General features: G+C 37.7%; 1 protein-coding gene and 2 long non-coding RNA genes across 14 annotated transcripts in view; 2 read left to right on the plus strand and 1 right to left on the minus strand.

The window, feature by feature from the left end:
• Dscam2 (Down syndrome cell adhesion molecule 2) overlaps positions 1 to 16,665 on the minus strand; it is a 141,454-nt gene that overhangs the window by 116,336 nt on the left and 8,453 nt on the right. The gene's annotated exons all lie outside the window — the stretch shown is intronic.
• LOC108549455 (uncharacterized) lies at positions 5,076 to 6,365 on the plus strand. Its single transcript, XR_001890331.1, has 3 exons — positions 5,076 to 5,182; positions 5,260 to 5,357; positions 5,514 to 6,365. It is a non-coding gene; the product is annotated as an uncharacterized LOC108549455 (long non-coding RNA).
• Positions 14,104 to 15,489, plus strand: LOC108549454 (uncharacterized). Its single transcript, XR_001890330.1, has 3 exons — positions 14,104 to 15,012; positions 15,122 to 15,318; positions 15,425 to 15,489. It is a non-coding gene; the product is annotated as an uncharacterized LOC108549454 (long non-coding RNA).

The following is a 16,665-nucleotide window of genomic DNA, read 5'->3' on the forward strand; positions in this document are numbered from 1 at the left end:
TTCCTTAAGAACAGCCGTCAAAACGTTTTCTATTCCGGTAACTACCGCTGTCCCACTCGATGTACGACAGGTGAGGGCGCACCCCCGTGACCGGCTGGTTGGTCCTGAATTTAAAGTTACGCCACTGTCGGCGAATAGACGGGACAAGAGAACGGATGAGGGTGAGGCGACTGGAACGGTTGGAAAGAGAGGTAATGAGGGAGCACCAGAGTGAGTCGAGGCGAAACAGAGCAGGGAAAGACAGACGGAGAAAGAGTGAAAGAGGGTCAGATAGAAGGGGTGGAGGGTGGCGAAAGGAAAGGAGTGGGTCGTTCGAGAGGGCAAGGCGAAACCATGAGCCATCGACCCGAGAGCCGGGTTCGAGCTCGTTATACTCTCCTACAGGATGCATCCACGTCTCTGCATCTCCATGCAGTTGCACGAAAGCGGGAGAGGGACAGGGGTGCACATTCACCGCAGTCCACCATGTACCACCACCCCGCCCGCCGTGCACACACAGTACACACACTCTGTCTCTTGCCATTGAATGTGCCACGCTGCTACCACCTTGGTCATGGCTAGCGTGTATCGTGGTAGTCGCAACGAAAACTGTGCGTACATCGAGCGTTGTACGTAGACAGGGTGCGGCGAGGATCCGCACTACAATTCACATGATGCCCGGGCCCTGACGAAAGTAAGTTGAAATTGTTGGAAATAAACTGTTTTCCTACTGTGAGTTTCGTTTCCATGGGGAAACGATTTTTAAAATTGAACCAGCAGGGACTGTTCTGTGCGTTACGCCCTCTGCGAATCCGGTGTAATGGACTCAGTTAGCAACGACGATTGTTCCAGTGTGCTTGTCCGTGGATGTAGTACCCGAAAATTGGGAACATTGTTTTGTTGACCGAAAGTACGAAACACGCTTTCAAAATCGGGTAAAAAGCCGGCTAGATACTTTCGAAATATCAGGGCTGTTAGATTACAGCATTGAGGCAGAGTTGAAGCGAATGATGGCTGCATCGTTGAAGCGAAAATTTGAAACCGTTTCGAAATTGGTTGAGCAGCAAAGTAATTGGTCGCTCTAAAATGAATTCTATAGAAGTTACGTGAAAGGTAAAGGACTTTGTTTAAAGACTAATGGAACAAGATTTCGTTCAGTTCTAAACTTGATTCCTTATTTTCAGGTATTCGAGCATTGTGTGTGGAGATCAATTCGAAGCCACGATTTTTCCTTTGCCCTGTACATGTTCAGAGGATATACGTAAGAGAAGAAAGAGGAACTGGAGCTGTTGGAAAAAACGTCCACGCTTTTTTTTTTTTTATCGACTTCCCTGTTTTCTGCGATAGCGGCTAGGGAAGTGGAGATACAGTGTTTGAATCGATGCTTTTAAATGACATTTATGTCTATATGCGAGAGACGCGAGAGTAAGTTAAAAAGTGGAAGCTTTAATCGCTGCAGGAATTAATCGATATGCTCGTCTGTAGGACAATGATATCAAATTGCTGATACATTTTTGGAGAACTTTCGGTCTATATCAGGCTGACCTGCTTCTTTTGGATGTACAATTTTGGCATGACCCCGATTTTATACGTGGCGTAGATATGTCTAAAAACGATAGAACGTTTCTCACACTAGAGGTAGCTCATTTCTGTATTGAGAATAAAAGGTCCATTTGCTGTATAAAGAGATATTTTAATAATATAAAAGATAGAGTTTTAAGTGTTGAAATAATTGCTAATGAACGTTAAAGTCTTAATTAAACTCTGATGTATAGCATATATTTTAAATTCTCACTGAAATTTTCGAAACTACTCCATCGTCGCTTTAAAAATTTCTAATTTTATGGAGTAAAGGTTAAATATCAATTGGAAATGTAAAGAGATTAAAAAAAATTGATCAGTTGTTTCAGAATTTTTCAAACGTTGATTTAAAGTATCCATTTTTTAATTGTATTATTAAAGTTATCTTACTTTGTTCATTTTTCCTTAACCTTGTGTTATACATTAGTGAAAAAGAGTATTTAAATATTTTATTTGTATATTCTATGAGAGTGAGACTCTTTTACTATGTTATATCAGTCTCTCCAGTACTTTATTAACACAATCTCAGTGCTATTAATGCAACTATGTGATTTGGATAAAAAATCTTAAAAAGACGGCTAAAAGAGTGAGCAATGCATCAAGATGAACACTAAAATACGGAGAAGGAAAAATACGGAGCTACTGAGCTGAAAAATTGCACCAAAATTATGTAAAATCTAAACCAAAGGATATCGTCGCAAAAAGAGATCCTAACATCAAAGCAGCAATTTGCGATTATCTCTCGCTTCAAGTATCCCCAAGATATCGATCGTCTATCCGCTCTTTGCTCCCGCGATAATGCGCATTCATCAAAGGAGGATCGCGCGGCCGTCGCAAACGGCTCCCCGTGGTATTCGCTGCTTTATCGCGAAATTACATTAAACGTGCTGTACGATAAATGCGGGTAATTAGCCGGCGGGAGTAGCCATCAAGCTTTCGAGATGAGTGGCGACGACTCTGAAATGCAGTTTCTTATTTCGTCAAGGGAACAGGGGAACGACGGCGAGGGTCTCGTTTTTGAAAGGTACGCGAGAACGCGGTGCCCGCGAGGAGTGTACTACCGTATGAATATTAAATGGCTAAGGCGTAGCAGAGCGGCCTGTGTAAGGAATAAAACGAGACACGGAGAAAGGCTGGAGGAAAAGATGCCTGACGGAGGAAGCGACGATGGGACCAAGTGTGTCTCTTTGCGTCTCGCGTTGGAAGCTGTTGCGTGTAATTTTCGCAGAAGATTATACTGAAATCTTTGTATCCATGTACTTACATGTACTAAGTCTAGATGGACAGCAAAGAATCAAAGAGTCGGATCAGTAAATGGTTATATCGTAATATGAATTAGCGTAGTTAGAAATTGGAGGGTATCTGACTGTAGGAATTGATTCAGCTTGTATAAATTGTTAGATAAACTTACTATGATAGGCAACAATTATATGATGAATTGTTATGAATTAGGTTTATGGAAAGTTGGAAGTACACCGATTTGTGTGTTGCTGAGCGTAGTGGTAGTTTGTTAGAGAACCTTTGTCAGGATAACCGATGTTTAGAGTGCTCGAAAGTTAAATCCAATCATGTAATGTTTTCCGTATCGTGTTACATTGGGAATCGAAAATACATTGCATTTCAATTGCAGTCCAAATATTCGTAGCATTCGGTCCTGAAATTATTGTACATATACTAATAATTGGATAGTGATACAGGTTTGAAGATTGTTTTCAACAGGGTGCATGATATTTGATATACGATTACACTAAAAAAAATTTATTTTAAAATCTAGATAAATACATATATACATAATAAACGAAAAGGAAACAATTGATACGATTTTAAAAATGAAATATATTTTATAGTAACGAAAAATATTTCATTGAGTTATAAATTTCAGATACGTAATTTTATACCAAGAAATTAAATCACAATATGTAACCATATGCAATAACTTTATATTGGGTACCTTCACTAAAGTCTTCGCTTAAAGCGTTTCTAAACTTCCGTTTGCATAACACCCTTTCCTCGCGTCGTCTCATATAATATCCCAGCAAAATTTGATCGCTCAACTCCGAAACACCTCCTATAAACCACATTTCATGTACATCATCATAAAGCCGCCCCAAAGTCTTCATTCGTCGTATCATTATCAATAAACAAATTTTCAAATTTCTAGCCTTCTTTTCCCATTACTTCCCTTCACCTATCTGTACAGAGTGTTCGCGTTGAGGGACGATTTAGATTGTGGAACGAGTCCGAGTTAAAAAAAAAAGTCCCTAGCCGGACTCATATCCAAAGTTCCAGTTTCCAGCAGGTTAACGAACGAGGAGCCTTCGGCCTCTCGGCGGGGCATAAACTCGTGTCTTTTCGATGAACGAGGAGGGAATAGCCTCCCCTAAACCCTACAGAGACTCGGGATGGGTTAGAGGTAGGGGGTTAATGGATATCGAGCGAGTCGTGCCAGGCCGCTCGCCATCTCTCTCTGTTTCACTCACCCCCACACCCCCTCTCTGTCTCGTTCCGCTCGTTCATGAGCTTCTTGAAGACCGTGAGAGGACGACGAGGTTGTCGGCTGCTAGGTAGTTGCTTTATCGTGATCGCGGTACATCGGTACGTAACGGCGCGCCGGTCACCGGTCGAGCATGATAAGGAGAGGGTTGGAAAAGTAGGTGTGCAACGTGGTAGTGGACGCGTGTGCGAGCTCGTGTACGTGCACGCTACTCGTGGAAATTCCTCGCTTCGTTCCCTGCTGCGCTTTGATCCATGGCGTAATCTGTGATGCGTGAGGAATTTGCAGAACGTCACGTAGCCGATAACGAAATAGTCGGCGGGGCGAAGAGATAGAGAGCGAGTTGTGGAGGGGGCGAGGGCAGAAAGGACGAGTAGAGAGATTTGGAGTGGGGGAAGTAGTTATGTAACGGTCTTCGTGAACGTGAATCGTGATTTCTTGTCCAGGAAATGGGACTGTTAAAGAGGCAAACGCGTTTCTTGTTTTGATTAGAGCTAGATAGTTCGTATAATCGGGGTTATCAACGATTCTCGTCGACGTTTATGACGACGTCGACAGTCGCTTCACGGGAAATAGAGAACTCGCTACCCGGCTAATCTTTTGGCTACGATGGCACGATCTCGGTATTTTCGATCGACGATCTCGTAAAATAGCGTTCCTACGTGCGGAATGTTCCGAAAATTCGCGAAAATTCACGAAACATTACGAAGCGCCACGAAGAAGGTCACGTGGTGTTTGTGTACACACGCACGTAGAGGAATCATCGGCCATGATGATTCGCGTTCATATACACCGAGTGCATTTGTTAAACTGCAGAGAAAACGGTTGAATTATTCAGAAATAATTCGAGGGAACCCACAGCAATAGCCTTTAGTGAATTATTACCCGGCAATGGAACGTTGGAATGGTCGTTTGTTTTACCACTGGACGAGCGCAAACTCTGCGACGAAATTATTCACTCGAACGTAACCGTGTTCGCGGACGATATTCCCTTCTTTTCTTTCTTTCCATTCTATTCGTTTTTAACTTTCCTCTTTTTTTTTTATATAAAAATGCCTCGCGAAATGACTCGAAAAATAAAGGACCTCCGCGTGGCCTGCATTTTTCTACGAATCCATTAACTTTATGGTAATCACGTTACCTTCGACTAATGCACGAACAATTTTTTACACTATATCATATTTTTCTCTTTTTCTTTCCTTTAGTACGTCTAATGTGGAAGCAAAGCGACAAGCATTTCGATTTTGAGCTTCTTTACTCTGAACGAAGAAGTGAATTTAATACACAAGAATAAAAAATATAGGTAAGGTATTTATTTCTATAAGAATTCACAATATTTTATTATTATACTAGTAAATCAATTTTTGATGACATTGAGAAGTTACAGAATGTAATTTTGATGAATATTTTTCTAGTTCGAATATTTATCTGTTTAAATTTCCTTTCTATTTTTTTCTAGTGCCATGAACAACGAAGATATTTGACGTTCTACTCCCATACTTGGATCACCCTGTATACGTAGCGTGTACCGACGCTTATCGATAATTCGATGATCGTTACAATTCGATCACCGTGCAATAACCAGGATAACAAGCCGGTGGCGGGAGCGCGATGGCAATCGTGCAATATAATTCACAAAATCGACGAACGTCTTTATCCCTTTCCGTTCCGTTTTCTATCAGATATCCTTGCGTTTCTCTAAACTAGATTAAGACGCGCCGCGAACATCAATTTCCTTGGAGGAAAATCGAACTAATCGACTCTCCAGAAATGAGAATCGATCAGTTTTAACATCGATTTCCGCTCTACGCCAACCTAACCTCTCGCCGATAGCACTAGCCGTCGATATTCCGTTTTTCCCCTCCAAAAGATTGTTCGATTTTGGTCGACGTAAAATCCGCCTTTGTCATGTAGCCGGTCAAGCGACGAAGGGATATGCTGCTGTTGCTGTCCCGGTGGCGTCTCAGCCTGCACGAAGCACGCCTCTTACTTGTTAGAAGTTCGTATTAGCTCTTAAGCAGGGCTGTCTCAGTTCGCGTGTACACGCGATGTTTATTAAATTTTCACTTTGCCCCGATGAAGTTCGGCGTCTCCTAGCCGAACATTCTTCGAACAATGGGATTTCAGCCGATCATCTCGTCGTGTTTCGATGGAAACTTTGAAACTTGGCCTTTTGTAAGTTCCCGTATCGCGCGATAGATGGTCTCACGTTCGTCTTATTTCGTCGCTTTGCTGCGATGCAACTTGAGTTAAGGCGCAAGGTAATATCGCGTCTGAACAATGAATGCGATGAAGTGAGCTATACCTAGATACCAACGAAGTCTATAAACATAGCTGAATTTAGCATATTATTAATATTTCAATTTTATGTTATTAGGTTTTTAAAAATAGTTTCTAATTTTTTATTCATTTTAATTTCTTTGATTATTAGTAATCTCTAACATTTTAGATAAAATGGAAGCTTTTCTCTCTATCCTCTATTCGAATGCAACAAAACCTACATTCCAAATTAAAGAATTTACTCGACAGCACTGTCCCTGTGTAGCACACGTCACGCCAGATGAGAATACAAACGCACCGCTAATGACGGAACAATAGAGAAAAAGGATGCAAACATTTAACGTGAGTGGCATTGGGTATTTCAAGTTTACATCTGAATTTTTCAACCCGAACAAACTTTGAGTTTAAAGGTTCGAGGTATGATGTTTACCTTGTTTAAAAATTTGATCGATTCTACATTACCGATAAAGCAGATGTTGCGGTTGAAAAAAATGTAGAATGAGGTTTGAGGATCGAGGGCGCAACGATCGCATGTGTCGATCTGTTTAGTGTGTATCGTTTATTCGTTGGTACGTATAATGTTGCGAAGTTGCTCGATCGTATTGGATAGATATTGGACACGTCTATTTGCCGAAACGATTAAAGTAGCCCGCGTGACGCTCGCTGTGTGACTAAACGTACGCAAATACGTTTATCGTGAAATAATTTAGTAGCCGACAACGTAACGTGCACAAACGTCCGATACGTGGCCGGACTAACGCCGCGTGGGTTGTATTGGGATCTGCGTTGAATACCACGTGCACACGGTACATTCCGTTGGGAGCCAAATGTGTGGAAAGGGACGTAAGTATGTTTTTGTCCGATCATCTTCGTCTACAGATTTTTGTTAAGTGTTTTAAGACACGTAATGCTGTGGTTTAGTAACTGAATTTTCTGACGCGTTTTGTGATACTTTTGTGATAGTAGAAAGGAAAGAGAACGTGACATTAGACACGAAGATAAAACTAATAATTAAAATATATTTTTGTCGAGGGTTTGGCAACAACGTTAATTGCTATTTATCACTGGAGACTTTCTGTTCCATAGTAATATACGGAAATGCTAAAATTGTAGATGCTACTTGAGAATATGCATTTATGAGGAAAATATACTCAGATGGAAACTTTCAAGAATACTCTTTATGTGTATCTCTGTTGACGAACATGAGAGTCAATATGTCAAACAAGGCGTATGTTTGGTTTTGTGTTCTTGTATATGAGGTAAGTACATTTTTACGTACATGTATAGTGTTTTCCTATGTACTAATTCCATATTGGTTTTCTTTATCAACTTATTATTGTTGTTTCTCGTTTTATAATCAATCAGATATTTTTGAATAACTTAGTAACTTATGTAAACAGTTTCTACCTATAACCTAACATTCACTGTGTTGCATTTATCTAAAATTATTGTGTTTTCAAATATAAAGTAAGGGTATTAGTGTTAACAAACATGTTATTTTTAAAACAAATTTTATAATTTGTATATTTCTGTTAATGACAGGAACTTGCTGTAATCAAGTTAGACTTCACCTCTCTTCAAGCAGCTTTTAATTTGATGGAGATGAAAAAGATATCATCTGAGTAAGTACAATTATGTACATACTACAATTGTTACATAGATTTTATAATATTTACATTTACATTTTATTGTTATTATATATATTAGCATGGTAAATATATAACCTCAAAAACGACGATGCTTCGATGGTCATTCTCGAAAATTATTGTTGGATTCTTGAAAATTTAATCGTTATCCCGCCTTCACGTTATATGGAACATGCTCACCAACGGTACCGAAAGAGATTTAATGCCGGAAGGCGCGAAGCAATTTGCACGGCTTAGAGTCGCCAATTGGCCACACGCTCGGGACACTTTTGTCGTTGATACGTGTCGTTGATTTAACGACCCATGACGATTTTACCGAGAAAATAGTTTTCAAGAGGAGGATCGATTGGTTTTGCATTCATTGTTTTCATTTCCACGCTTTTACTTTCCTTTTGTGTCATTGTTTCTAGTATTGTATTCTGAATTCTTCCTGTCGTTGTATTGGTTCCAATATCGTACTTTTTTTGACGATACAAGCATTGTGGATAATTGTAGAGGGAATAAGCGATCCCTTTGGTTTTGTTAACGAACATTATTTCTGGTATTGTGTTCCTTTCAATGATGTGTCATTTCAGTACTTGTGTGGTTGAAGTACTATTGAACGTTATAGCGCTATGAACTTAAGTGCTGTTGCTCGAAATACTATTTTATTTCTTTTCGTTTCTAATTTTCTCGTTGATTTAATATTCCTGAAATTCTGAGGTATTTAATTGATTTTCGCTCGATGAAACCAAATGCAGATTTAATTCATTAAATTTATATGTTTTTTATTTATTTAAGAGGAATCTTCATAATTAATATTATGAAATTTCCACGGATTTGTCTTTATGTTTCCCATATGGTGATTATAATCAGTTAATGGGTTAATGTGATAATTATAATGAATATAACATTGTATTATTCGTGTGAGTCAATTTGGGACTCGATGTTCAGATTTCTATTCCAATTCACGCGTTCTATGCAGGTCGCTAGAAGCACGTTGCTGCAAAATGATTGTAATTAATGTAAAATGATATTAGAGCTCTGATAGTATAGTGATTTTTTTCCTAGCCTGAAGCACTCGTTAAAGCCATTCTACTTTTACTACTAAAACAAAAGAAAGGAAAATATTAACAAGCTTTTACGATTCAGAAAAAAATACTAAACCATTTGGAAACTAGAAAGCTTAAAGTATATTAATTAGAGTTCACGTACTTTCAATTTGTAATGCTTTTAACGATTCGTTAATTAACGCAGTGAGAAAGAGATCAAAGATTCAGACTCAGCGTCAATCCATACTTTGCTGTATCTTCTACATTAACAACGTAAATTCTGAAATTGAATTTAATTAAAATTATTTGTATTCTTTGAATGTTTTTGATGAAACTTTCTATTGTATTTTAGTACCATATTTAATTAATGGACAACTATTTAAAAGGCGATATCGCGCAGTTCATCTATTAATTTTTTAAATAATTCCAGTACATTGTTTATCGTCCATACCTATCTATATATTCATATTCACGATAAAAGTAATTTTTTTAATCCTTTCTCCTGTTTACTCTTTCTTTTTAAACTAGAAAATATAATATGTATATAAAAATTCGCACAAAATATTTCACCAATAATAATAGCATATCGTGAATAGTTCTTCGATTAACCTAATATTCGATACCATTCGATACTTTGATTCTCGATATAAACATAACACAAGGGGGCGTCGTCATGGTCCGCGCTCCGCGAGCGATTCCTTGCTCGCAGTTGGGCTGCGGGCAATCGAACGCGCGTTCTCTGTTCTCAAAGGTTGACCCCGTTGATATCGTTACGGGGCGCTATCTAAATTATCTCTTAATATCCCCGGGCCGGCGAAGTGGCTGGGATAATGAGCTCATTACCGTGCAAATTAGCCCGCGCGATTCGCTGGTGTAGCCAAGGACGTTGGTAATACACGGTCGACGATACAAGTCATCGAGAACGTTGCCAAGGAGTTCCATTGAAAGACGAGGGTCCGTGAAACCGTACGCCTACATGTGTCAAGCGTGCAATACTTATATACTCGCGTATACACGCGTGTGTACATCCTCTCTCCTTGTACGAGAGGAGCCTTTGTCGTCGTTCGCCGAGCGTCGATGAAAAGCAATCCCGACGAATGAAAATAAACGGTCCGACCGACCACTCGACGAACCAACTGGCGTGCGTGTTACGGTTGAGAGTTTAAAGAGGGTCGATCGGAAGGCTATGCCGGGGGACGAAGAAGCACGTTCCAAGGCGGCACGGTGTAGCAGCGAGAGAGCGGCAGCTAAGCTTCGACGTTTCACCCATGGTCGATCAGGAAATTGGCCCTCCTTTCGTCGTTTTATCGCGCGTAAAACTGTGACGCCTTTAACCCCAGCGATGACTTAATTTACCGGCACAATGCTCGGACTCTGGAACTCGACTATTCTGCTCTTGTTCTTTCTCTCTCTCTCTCTCTCTCTCTCTCTCTCTCGTGCGCGCGCGCTCTCTCTCCCTCCCTCTCTTACTCTTTCGCTGTTCAGTCCTGTGTCTCTGCTACTGTCGGCGAGTTGATGTGTAATGGCGGCTCCGAGGTGAGTCTATGTGCGGAAGACCTTTTTTGATTTCTTCCTTGGTGTCTTGTAGTTGATTTTTGACTTTCTTTTAATTTGTCTTCCTAATTTTGTTGTTTTTTGTGATTGTTTTATATGGTAGAAATTTTTGGAAGTTTCAATAATAGCTTTGGAGGGCGGGGTTGAGTATTCGCGATCTTGATCGTTTCGAATGAAAGTTGAATCTTTTATGAGCAGCTACTGGCAGGAAACTTTTGTTGGGTAGGGATTAGTGCAAGAAAATTTCCAGGGAAATAGTCTCTTTTATCGGAAGTTCTGAATGTCAATGCTATTCAAAGAATCTTTAATACAAAATAAAGGTAACTGATGGAAGTAAAGTGCTGTGGTATAGTCGTGGGTGGAAACGAGCGGTCAGATCCTCGTGGTATATACTACTTAGAATCCAAGTAGTAATATCAATACTGGACGAAACTGTCGGAGCAAACGTACTATGTATGTAAATTATATATGTGTTTGCAAGTTTTTAAAGTGTTAAACATAATAAAATTTTAATTCACATTAAAAATTCTATATGATTTTAAGAATAATTATACAAAGAAAATATTTTCCTATTCTAACATGTTTTATATTTTATATTTTATAATATTAGATTTTATAACTTAGAAATCTTTTATTCCTCTACATTTAATTATTAAAATAACGTTTATACTTTTTCTTGCGTGCAATAATATTAAATGGGAATCGATGCCAAAAACACAAAAGGAATCGTCGAAACTTAGCCACGCGAATCCATTCGAATCTTCATCGAAGTTTCCCGCTCGAAAATTTGTTCTGACGTTGCCACGTTCTTTCTCTCTCCGAAATTTCTCGACTTATTCCCGCCCAAAGAATCTCGTTGTAACTACTCCGCGAAAGATATCGAAGCGTAACACCGAAAGTTTTATTCGAAAGAAGGAATCGCTCGATTGGTCACGACAAATTCACCGAAGCGCTTCAAATCGCTTCTTACCTCTTTGCCGTGCATTTTCGCGACTATCTGTAATCGTTCTTCTGTGGAAAGCACTGTTTCTCTTATTCTTGTAACCCCTGGTTCAAATTTTATCTCGAAAATTTATTTACATTTAAAATGCAGAATTTATTTAGTCGTATTATTCGTGATCACATATTGCTGAATAAGATAAAAAATAAGGAAATGTGGAAAAAGGAGGGGGAAAAAAATAGTGAAAACGAGCTTAAAATTTAGGAATATATTATATATAATAAATTTAATAAGGATGCAAAAATGGAAATCAAAAATTTAACACAGGAGTATACAAAATTTAGTTCAAACGTTTCACAAGTCTGTAACCTAACTTTTTTATAATTTTATCTATTTTTTGAAAATTCTTGTGTTTGTGTTAGGGATTAATCAAATATTGTTATTTTTCTCCGCCCGGATATATTTCAATATATCTAAACGATAAACGAGAAGCCAAGTATAACAATTCCTGTTCTTTACGATCGTGTCATAAACCACGTCTATGAAAACCTAACACGGCCCTGAAGTGATTCGTGGATGTAGAGTCTTCTTCCTCTTAAGTCTAGACCCTTCATTGACCTCCGCCTTGTTCGCTAATAGTTATCAAGGTGGGCGGGATATTTGAAGTTCTAAACGTACTACTCGAGTCCAAATTGTCCATTAATTCATAAACCGTGTTACTATCTACCTCTCACAATTTGCTATAAATTCACGCAAGTGAACAAGCATGAGGTATAGATTCAATATAGTCGTCAAGCAAACCACTCTTCGAAAACTACAGTATTAAATTGACGTTTGAGAGGTACCGAGAACTGCTACCAGCATTAAACACGTCCAATTACTTAATAAATATTCATTTCGAATCTTATATAACTGCAGCACACGAAACACCTATTAATAAATTTACAAAAGTCACATCTGCAATTTTACGGAACAGTTACATGCTATACTCTGTTTAAATGACTCACGAGACTGCATAGTGGAGAGTGAAGTAAGCCAATCGTACTATATAATCCCCTCTTCTAAGTTTCCACGGCATGCTGGCCTTGGCAGACGTTCACATTTCGACCAATCAGGGAAATGTGTGTGCTTCGTTATTTATGATTGTATTAGAATCGAAGTATATCCAATCGGACATTCCTCTCATCTTCTTCGCTGTGTATGTTACAGTCTTCCTCTCCTTTCCTCTTTCAACAAATATGTGTTCTTTCGTTACGAGGTTAGCGACCATAGAGCCTCGCAAAACAAACAGACCCCTCTCTCTTCCCGCATCTATACCCAATCTACCTTTACTCCACAGTTACTCCATGGACACTAGAAGAAAGACAAGGATAACTTGTTATAACCTCGTGAAGCAAAGAAAAGACAACCAGATATAACGTGACTGACTTCGTAGGAACGAATCCATCGAGAACGTTAAAAAGAGAGGCATGAGATATTCGTGGGCAGATTTTAAAGTAATAATCCATGGACGAGGTACGAGGGTAATTTCACTTGTAAATGGCTGGGCGCGCGTAACTTTGTTCGACGAAGTAAAATAGCTGGTGACACGAACTAAATTTTCTTACAACGACCGGCCACCAGAGGGTGGAGGCGGCAGACCTTAGTGTCAGTTTTTATGTGTCTAAATCGCTTTCGTCGTCGACTCTACGCAACAGTCTCCTTCCTTTCTTCTCTCGATTTCACTTCGCCAATAGCCAGGCCCTTTCGTCGTCATTCCGTCGTTTGGGACGGGTTTGAGGGACGGTATTGTGGTTCCAAAGAATACTGTTGGATCGTTAAAATAGATGCAAGCATCGATCGGTGCACGAAGGCAAATCGCTCGGAAAGGCGCGTATGCAATGTTTTAAATTGCATCGATCGCGCGGTTTCCAACCTCACTGCGTTCTTATACTATTAGATTCCCCATAATACTGTATGATTTATGGTAACCTACATTTAGGAATGTTAATTAATTCGTGGAAGAGAAAGTAAAAAATTTTGTCAACTGCTTAGTAGATATGTTAATTATTAACGAAAAATAGTATGGTTGATGTGAAATCAGAATATTTGGAATATATATCTTTTGTTATAATATATAATAATTTTGGTAAATAATTAATTTGTATATTTGGTTGATGAAATTGCAATAAAATAAAACCTTTTCCTTTTTTGCAGATACATCAGGACCATTTTATAGAATAATATAAATACAGGAAGCAAGAGAAATTATTTATGAAAACGTGGATGTCGAAGTCTATATATTACTCGACTGTCTAAATTTGAGTACCCTGTATTATCCTCTCCACATTAAGCACACTAAAACTGCACTTTAAGTACCTAATTGGTGTCAATAGCAATTACATGTGTAATTTGGGTCAGAAACACGTTGCATGAGCAGGGCTCTTGAACCACGTTGTGTTGCTATAGAGAGGTACAGAATACATCTTATTTCTATGATACAGTACATTATTCATAATGATCTTCTATTTCAATTATGATTAAATCTATTTTCATACTTAATTAAAATTCATTAAACTTTTTTCAGCAAATGTAATTAAATATAATTATGTGGAAAAAATGTCAAGAATTGCACGTGAACTTTTTTACGTTTGGATCTATAAAAAATTGTGAAGTTTTATTCTTTGAGCAAAGAAAACTAGATATAGTTTTATTATATGCAAGAAATTGGATATAAATCGCAACTATGTATTCACATATAATAATATTAAAACACAAAAACGCGAACAAAAATTGTAGCAATCCACGATTGTCGTGCAGCAATTCATAGAAGAACGTACTTCATTATTCATAGCACATGATAAATCACCTCAGGCTAGGAAATATTTGTCAAGGAAACCTGTCATAAGAATGATTCTAGCATGACAAACGATGATCGATGGATGCTGAAATTTAATTGCTTATATTATTATCCACAATAAAAAGAAGAAGAAAGTAAATAAATTGTCAGTAGAACACTGATAGAAGATTAGCAAATTTAAACAATGGGGCACAGAATGTCTGTTAATAGGAACATCAAGGGAAAATCGGAACATTCGAAATATATTTAAGGGAAAGAAAACTTAAAATTCGAAGCAAAAAAGATCTGAAGTATGAAGCGAAGGAAGATAAAGAGAAGAGAAGAGGAAGAGGACATGAAACAAAGGATGTTTAAAAAAAAAATAAAAAGATAAATTGACAGAGAAGCACTAAGGTGGATCAGCAGATTTAGACTACGGAGTAAAGTAGGTGTAAATTACAAAGTAAAGATCTAGAATACGAGGCAAGGTAGATTTTAAATATAAGACACGGCAGGTGGAAAGAAGAAAACGAGACAGAAAAATCTCGTAACCGGTAGGATGGATCATAAGGAAAAATGTAAGAAATACGTTAGAGATTGAAAATTATTCATTCGAAATGGAAGAAGCAGAACGTAAGAAGGGTTCGAATGATAATGGAATAAAAGTATAAACACCTGTCGTAGTTGAGGTACGTACATTACTGTACATTTGTAAATCTCATTTGCCTCGGTCCTGTTTTTCTTTTATTTTAACGTCGCTGATAGACAAACAGTTATGGATATCCTGTATTTTTTCAGCGATGGGTAGGAAAATGGAAACAAGCCTTTCGAGATTGAAAGAAACGAATGGAACGAAAGGAATAAAATTAGACGTGCAGGGGGAAGTAAGAGAAGATATTATGACTTGCAATTGCGGATCCCTCCGTTGGCGGAGATACAGGAATGGGAGAAGGAAATTCTGGGAATAACTGTTGAAACGAACGATGGAAAAAATGGTAGTACTTGATGTAGTTGGATATTATATCTATTTGATAGGGAAAGTGGATAATTACTTATTAATTGTTTTGCGTTTGCTAATCAAAATTTGTCTAATTTAAATAGGAAGAAGGGTGAGTCTTAACTTGTTAATTGGAGGAAATGAGTTTACTCCTTATTTGGCTTATGGCTGAATATTCACCTTGGTAAGAAAAATAAATACTTATGTACTTGTAGATTTTTGGTCGAATTTTCTTTCTTTTTTGTTTCGTTAGATAGGGATAAGAGGTAAATTTTAACTTGTTAATTGGAGACATCGAGTTATCACATTATTTAGCTTGTGGTTAAATATTTCTCTTGATAAGAAAAGTAGATAGATATTCTCTAATAGAACTTCTTTATCTTTTGAACTAGGTAGGAAGAATAGATAAATCTTAATCTGTTATCTGAGGAGGTCTAGTTTATTCTCCATTGCCTGATAGCTGGATAATCTTCATAAGAAGAAATGATTTCACCACCTGCAAATTATTTTACATTTTTTAATTAAAATTTTTTCAAAATAGGTAGGAGAAAGGAGAAAATTTTTAAATTTTAATTTGTGAGTAGGAGTTTATTTGTCATTTAATTTGTGGTTAAATATCTTTTTTAGTAGGAAATATAAACACTCATTCACTTGACTGTTATAAATTGGAATATGAGGTAGCTTGTAATTTATTAACTGGGAAAAACAAATTAGCTACTTTTATCATCTTCAACCTAGTTATTTATTATTTAATTATTTAGGTAATGATTCTCTGTGTTTAATGATTCATTATGTATGTCTTATATATATATATCTCAGATTGCATATTCATTTGCAAGTGTTAGTATTGATTTGACTAAAATTACTTCGCCATTTGTTAATTTGTATTTCTACACCAAATGAAGTTCCTGATTAAGACACGACCTAGTTAACGAGTTAAGGAAGTAACACAATTGAAGTAGCAACGCGTCTATTTCCGTCCAATGAAAGGAAGCGATAATAAAGTTGAACCAAAGAATATAAGAACAAAATTTCAAGGAGAAAATCTCACAAAGAAAAAATGTAAGAGAAATGTCGAGGTGTTTTATCGTACCACAATGTCAGAAGTATAGATCTCAAAAGCTGTTCTATCTTCTGAGGCAACATTCAAGCAGACACTTCATTTCTTTTCGCGTAATTTAATTTCACACTTGCCCAGATTGAATCGAAATAGTATAATACTGGTGTATTATGGTGTGAACGAGTCTTTGGAAACTTTTTGCTGAGAAGTCTATGATTTAACCAAAGCATGAATGGAGAAAGCTTAGACAATAATACAGCTCGAATTAAATTGTATATACCTCCA

The sequence above is a fragment of the Eufriesea mexicana genome, unplaced genomic scaffold (genome assembly GCF_001483705.2).
Source record: "Eufriesea mexicana isolate 0111107269 unplaced genomic scaffold, ASM148370v2 scaffold2021, whole genome shotgun sequence".
NCBI lineage: Eukaryota > Metazoa > Arthropoda > Insecta > Hymenoptera > Apidae > Eufriesea > Eufriesea mexicana.